The sequence below is a fragment of the Pomacea canaliculata genome, linkage group LG8 (genome assembly GCF_003073045.1).
Source record: "Pomacea canaliculata isolate SZHN2017 linkage group LG8, ASM307304v1, whole genome shotgun sequence".
Lineage (NCBI taxonomy): Eukaryota > Metazoa > Mollusca > Gastropoda > Architaenioglossa > Ampullariidae > Pomacea > Pomacea canaliculata.
Genome location: NC_037597.1, coordinates 10,082,825 through 10,089,205, shown reverse-complemented (window position 1 = coordinate 10,089,205; position 6,381 = coordinate 10,082,825). Strand labels below are relative to the sequence as shown.

Genomic DNA, 6,381 nt, shown 5'->3' with positions numbered 1-6,381 from the left:
GTTCCGTGCCGCAGTGTGTGCGGGTGTTTTTTTTTTAATTATCTCCCATACTAAAGTCGTTTTGCTTGGGCGTGATGCAGTCCTGAGTGGGTTTGTTCGTGCGGCTATGTGAGTGGTTGCGTGCCTCCATCTGGCGACGCCGGGGGCGATATGCAACACCGATCATCCCCTCCCCCATCCACTAACGCTGCCCCTCTAACTCTCAGTCCTCTACTTACCTTACAATTTTCTCTTCATATAACTACAAATCTAAATTAAATTTCTGTTACAAAAGTTGTAATACTTTAAAGTCTGGACATTTCTTGGCCTACTAAGAACAGCGTCAACACGGGGTGTGGGTAGGGCGAGGCCGACATCCACCTTGAGGGACATTTAAAGTAAGAATTAAACAGATCTCATAAGAAACATAGCATACAGACCTGACTTTCCAAATAATGTGGAGAAATCGGACATAGTGAGATCTCTGGCACAAATAAACAAAAATCAATGACAATGAGCAACTTTATTTGTTCCAGTGGGCAATTTGAGCATGGGAGGTGCTCTAGTTACAAAATAAAAGTTAAAAATAAAAGTAAGAATAAAGTTCGTTGCAAGGTGCAGCGTTAAAAGATGTCAACATGAGAAATATTGACAATACAAATAGAAGGCAAGCTTGTCACTGCGTCTACCACCTTCAACACACCCTTGAAAGACGTCTTCGGCAAGGTGTCAAGTCGGATGACAGAGTCTGTCGCTTGGTGGTAGCGAGTAGAGGGTCCTGGGGACCCACCAAGCAGGTGACGAGGCTCCGGACGATGTCGCTCGTCGTCTGCTGTAGGAGACCTGAATGAGTCTCGTGAACCACTCCTGAATCCGTCTTGCAGAGACTTGTAAAGCCTCAATTGGAAACAGCTTACCCACTTGTTTGTTGAAGAATACTGAGCTGAAGCCGTCGTACAGATCCTTGATGGTACACACAAGACTTTCCTCTATAATTGAATATCTGCAGTACATTCTATAACCACTCTTGCCATTCTCTACAGAAGGCCTTTTTTAAAATTATAGAGATTTTTGCCGTGCGAAGACTCGAATGTCGAAGATTCGATTAACAGTCCTCCTGGCATCCGGGAATCCAGCCTGCTTCTCTGCTTGAAACTCCTCCGATCTGTGTTCGTTTCCCGGTTTTCCTGGAGGATGTTGGGGTCCATCATTAGCGAGAAGTTGTAAAACTCGATATGGTTCTCCATTCAACGGTGTAACATAGCTTTTTCATCTACCCTCTCGCTGTCTTTGATCATGGACATTTCCTGCTGGCCCTTAGTAGTAGTTCGTCTCACCAAGCACGAGGTGGTCGTATGGTCTTCTTCAACCGTCTTACGAACAGTTCCACTTCCTTTCGGGTTCAGCTCATACACTTTACTGGTGGAGCGTGAACGTTAAGGTACCAATCGTAACTTTAGTGTTGTGTCCGACAACATCTCTGGTGGCTGCAGGTACTTGGGTGGTGGCAGGCTCAGCTACGAGGTGGGAACCACAGCTCGAGTAGAATACTGTTTGCTATCCTTTCCCTGTAGAGATGCAGATCGCATGACCAAGACTTCTCTCACATCCTGACACATACTTTGGCTCAGATAGGAAATGGACGTTTGTCATGCGCAGATGCCGACTTTTGTATGCCGGAAGCAAGCAGACATCTTGGCACAACTCAAGGGGCAAATGTAAGCGCAGCACCTTATGGCCAGCTAAACAAATCTTTACTTGATTGAAATTTCGTGGCGCTCATGGAAGCAAGAATGGGAGGATCGAAACATCTAGAACGACATGCTGAGGAAGGCCAGCGAGGAAACTGGTGGAGAGCAGCGAGAGAGAGAGTGAAATTCCGTCCTTTCGACATACACTCAAAGACTACTCTACGAGGTGGCACAACATCTACATCCAGGCCAACTCTGAAAACTATAAATAACATTAATAATCGTTGACATAATTACCAACCACAGTCAATTAGCTTGAACTCGTCTGGCGAAACGCTTTTTACGAAATTTAACACGGGTTACCAATGTAGGGAGAGAGAAAGAGGGATATGTATATATACACAAAGAAATAACAATAGAAGTACGCAAGAAACAGCGAAGAACGCTTTTCTTTGGCAAACATTTTACGAGATTAAAATAATAGAATGCCAGCACACATTTTTGATTGATGCCAGAACAAACATCTTTAATGCTGAGGGAAATCATTTACGAACAAAACAAAAAGTAGAAAAATGTGCTTCGAGTGCTTCATATCGACGAACATCTCCAGTATCTGCTGCTATTTCTCAAAACTTAAACAAACTCACCAAAATTTGTCTCTCAGGTGCAAAATGATGAGTAAAATATATTAGCCAGGAAACCTTGGAAATAGAAAAAGACTGAAAATTACAGGTATATATTTTTTTTAGAAAATAAACGTCGTAAACGCATTTTGTTCTTGTAATGTGGGGAAGACATTATCACAATTAACACCTATTATATTTATTCTTTAGAAACTCGTCTTTTTATTTTATTTTCACAATCACATACGTGCAGCCTTGCAAAACAATTTCAAGCGGCAAATGTCATTATAATTTGTAAAAAGTATTAGATATTTCTGTAAATAAGACATCATTATAATACCCTTTAAACAAATTATGCTTCGTGAGAAAATTGCTGCTAGAAAATGTCAAATCTGATTGAAAATATAAAACATAAATATGAACGGACGACTGATATACGTAGGACAACACGAGACTATAATTATGCATTGTTTGGACTAAATCGGAATATTCCAGTGGACCATCAGATAAATACTGCTTTCTAGGTAAAAAAAAATAAAAATAAAAAAAAAAAAAAAAGTTTTCTATAAAGACTTTGCAAAAGGGCTTCGTTTGATAAGTTCGGTGGAAGGGGGAGATGAATTAGTGTTTTACATCGATCCAGCAACTAAGAATATATCACGACAAAGCAACCAGCTCCATGCCACACGAAAAACAGCGTGCCCGAGACAAGATCTGAACCCAGGACAGTCAACCTTTCAGACTAATTAATGTTTTGGTGACAGGCGCTGATCGCTGCACCGCCTGACCTCGAGCTTTATATGACAAGATAAATTGAAAAGAAGTTTTTAGAATAATTGTATTCAAGGAGAACACATGTGTTTCAGCTTTTAGAGATTACATCGCCTCCCTACATGCCGGCTTGAAGAAAGAATAAATTGTAACTGCATGCGTATCAGCCATATGTCAGGTGTACAGGTAGACTGTATGTCTACGTTTTCGCTGCTCTTACTCCGAATTTTTAGTAAACAAACGTTCTCTCAAGCAACTCCTCCATCTTGTTTATCTCAGTCTGTGGCATCTCTGATTCTTCAGGTATGTCGTCAGTTGTTATGTGGATCTGTTCAATGGTTTTGAGTGTCAGGCAAGTATCCTGCTTGGTGTGTTGCGCCATTGTAACTAGATGTTAGTGAGTTAGTCCTCCAACAAAAATGTGTGTGTGCGTTCGTGCGTGCGTGTGTGTGTTTGTGTGTGTGTGTGTGTGTGTGGCTACAAGATATCCACATTATTATTTTTATTCCCTGTTAATGAATAAGGATTAAAGCTCTTATGGCAGTCAAGACAGATTGCTTTAATGTCAGTTGTGAAACATACAGGTATACATGATGACTTTCTACACCAGCGTCTCATCGCATCGTACAGTGTAAATACTTTGCATGACACAAGCGAAAGTAAGAATGCTGAGCAGTTCTCATCCAACTACATTGGCTGAAGAAGTAAACACACCAGCTATAACTCTTTCTTATGAACATCACGTGCCAGCAGGATGCGTTCTCGGGCGGTCAGATGGATACAAACCGTGGGACAACCCAGACGACCTCATCAGCCACAAGGTAGACCACCTAGCAAGCTGTAATGTAGACAGGTGTAAAAACTGTGATGTAGACTGGTGTCAAGCTGTGATGTAGAGGAAAATAGAATGGGATAAAGTTATCCCAGAGCTGATCATGCGTTGCTTTTGTTATTTATGATAACGAAGTATTGCTTGTAGCTGCTAACAGGAGAAAAAAACTCGTCTGAAGGTTCTTGTGATTGTTCTTCTCTTACAGACTGAGTTCTGGATCCGAAGTCTCCTCTCCTCCACCCTCACTCCACTTCTCTTCATCTTCGGGTTCCCAGCTAACATCCTTAACGCCGTCGTCTTCTATCGACAAGGACTAAGGGAGAGAATCAACTTGTGTCTGTTCATACTGTCGTTGGCAGACCTGGTGGCCCTCACCGTGCAGTTTCTCCTCAATACAGAGATGGCTTATAGAAATCTATTGAAAGTGGAGTCTAACTTCTTTCTGGAGTATTTCGTGAGTAAGTACAGGATTGGTAACTATCCTTAACTCCCTGACAATACTGTCTATCATGCTAACCGACATGTAACGACTCCATCTTACACTGTTTCTAGTATCTATCATTTGATACCCTCATCCATTGCTTTACATTCTACTCATATACCTTATCTTTATGTTGTTAAGTGTATCTATAGTACCTTACTATCCACTGGATGTTATCTTTCATTTATCATTAGTGATTTACACATAGAATAGTTTCTATCCTTTTGGTGATCATCGTCATCATCATTTTTATTATAGCTGTGTAAAACGTGGGTAAGAATAACTAAGGACTTTTAAATGTTCCTGATGTGTGATGAAAACGACAAAACAAGGAGAAAAGTACTTTAATTTTTGTCAACCAGGTTTCACAGGGTTCCTGTGGGTCTCCCAGTTCCTGACCTGCGTGATCGCGTGTGAGCGGTGTTTCTGTGTGTTCAGTCCCTTAAAGGCGCAGAAATACCTCAAGACGTCCACCATGGCATGGGTCATCTTGGTTACAAGTGTATTTCTAGTGGGCGGGATAACTCTCACTGCTGGCTACAAACACATCTTCATCTGTGTGTTTGATCCTCTAACTAACCAGACCAGCCAGGTGCAAAGCTTTACAAAGTGAGTACAATTTTCACCCTACACTCTTATTTCTAAAGGCATAAGACAAATAATGCAGGAGACGGGAGTTGGTGGTGCGGTGAGAGGGTTGCGGGAGGAAGGAGGGTAGAATGCTGGTAGGGAAAGGGAGGAAAGCTACTGTTATTACAAAGAGGATTAGAAAATGAGGCTCCCAGAGATTCGATTTATTGTATACTAGGGCGTAGTTACTTTTAATTGTTTCTAGCTTTGTTTTCTTTGCAAAGCGCTGTGTCCCGGGTGTGGCGCTGAAGACGACCTCCTCCTTTTTTATTGTAAATTTATTGTAACGGCAGTATGTTTAAGTACGCAGATTTATAAAGTGTTGACATTCTTGTGTGTCCTGTTTGCAGCTTCTACCTGGACAACAAATTTGCCTTCCAAATTATCGACGTCTTGATTTACTCAGTTCTCTTTACTATCGTCCTTCTGTTCGTCATGATCATCACCACTGTTCTCACTATCATCAAGCTCTACCAAGCCGCTCGCTGGCGTCAACAGAACGGAGCAGTGTCCGTCAAGACATCATCAGAGACGACGAATGCGACGAAAGATCCTTCTCAACTTTCAAGTAAAGAAGAGGCAATAACTAAAATGCTTGTCGTCGCATCCATCTTATTTATCGTTTGTCTGTCGCCAGTGGTGATGGTTCAAATCTCTGTGTTCGCTGTCAGCGAGCTGAGTTATTCTGGACGTTACTATAACACTATATCCGTCCTGTGGGAAATAATTAACGAACTTCGCATGGTGAGCTGCTCCCTGAACTTCATCATTTACTACCTCATGGGGTCTCGCTTTCGTACAACTCTTAGGGACATACTAGTTTGCAAGTATGGATAATTTCTACAATCACTTCGCTAAGTGTGGGCAGAGAGCTAAGATTGTTGGTGCCAAAAACCAGTGATAGCCATTATTATTTTTTAATTGCAAGATCCGGTAAAACCCGGCAAAGTAATGCAATCCTAGTTACTGTATGGAAATAACTAATCTTAATCAAATCCGCAGTGTATACATGTCACTGTATACAGCTATTTTCATTATATTATCTGTATTGCGAGAGGATGTCAGATCACCGACTCTCCTCATTAGTCAAGCACTCTTTCGGAAGGGTCTCAGGAATATCGGGTTCTTAGCTTCTCTTTACCTGAGATTTTTTTTTAAATGGCGCATACATAATACATAAGAGGTCGTCTTTAATTATCTAGCTACATAAATATATGTACAGACGAAAGGACGGGATACAGACATAGAGACAGATACTTGTCTGGCTGGCTGGCTGGCTGGAGGGATTGACTGATGGAACTAGCCCTGTTATTACTCATCGTCAGTAGTTTTCAGATTGTTACTTTTTCGTCACAAAAAAAGCAATTGTCACAC

General features: G+C 41.5%; 1 long non-coding RNA gene across 1 annotated transcript; it reads left to right on the top strand.

The window, feature by feature from the left end:
* The first annotated feature begins 3,827 nt into the window (after positions 1-3,827).
* Positions 3,828-4,947, top strand: LOC112569863. Its single transcript, XR_003100542.1, has 3 exons — positions 3,828-3,885; positions 4,102-4,354; positions 4,740-4,947. It is a non-coding gene; the product is annotated as an uncharacterized LOC112569863 (long non-coding RNA).
* The last annotated feature ends 1,434 nt before the right edge of the window (positions 4,948-6,381 follow it).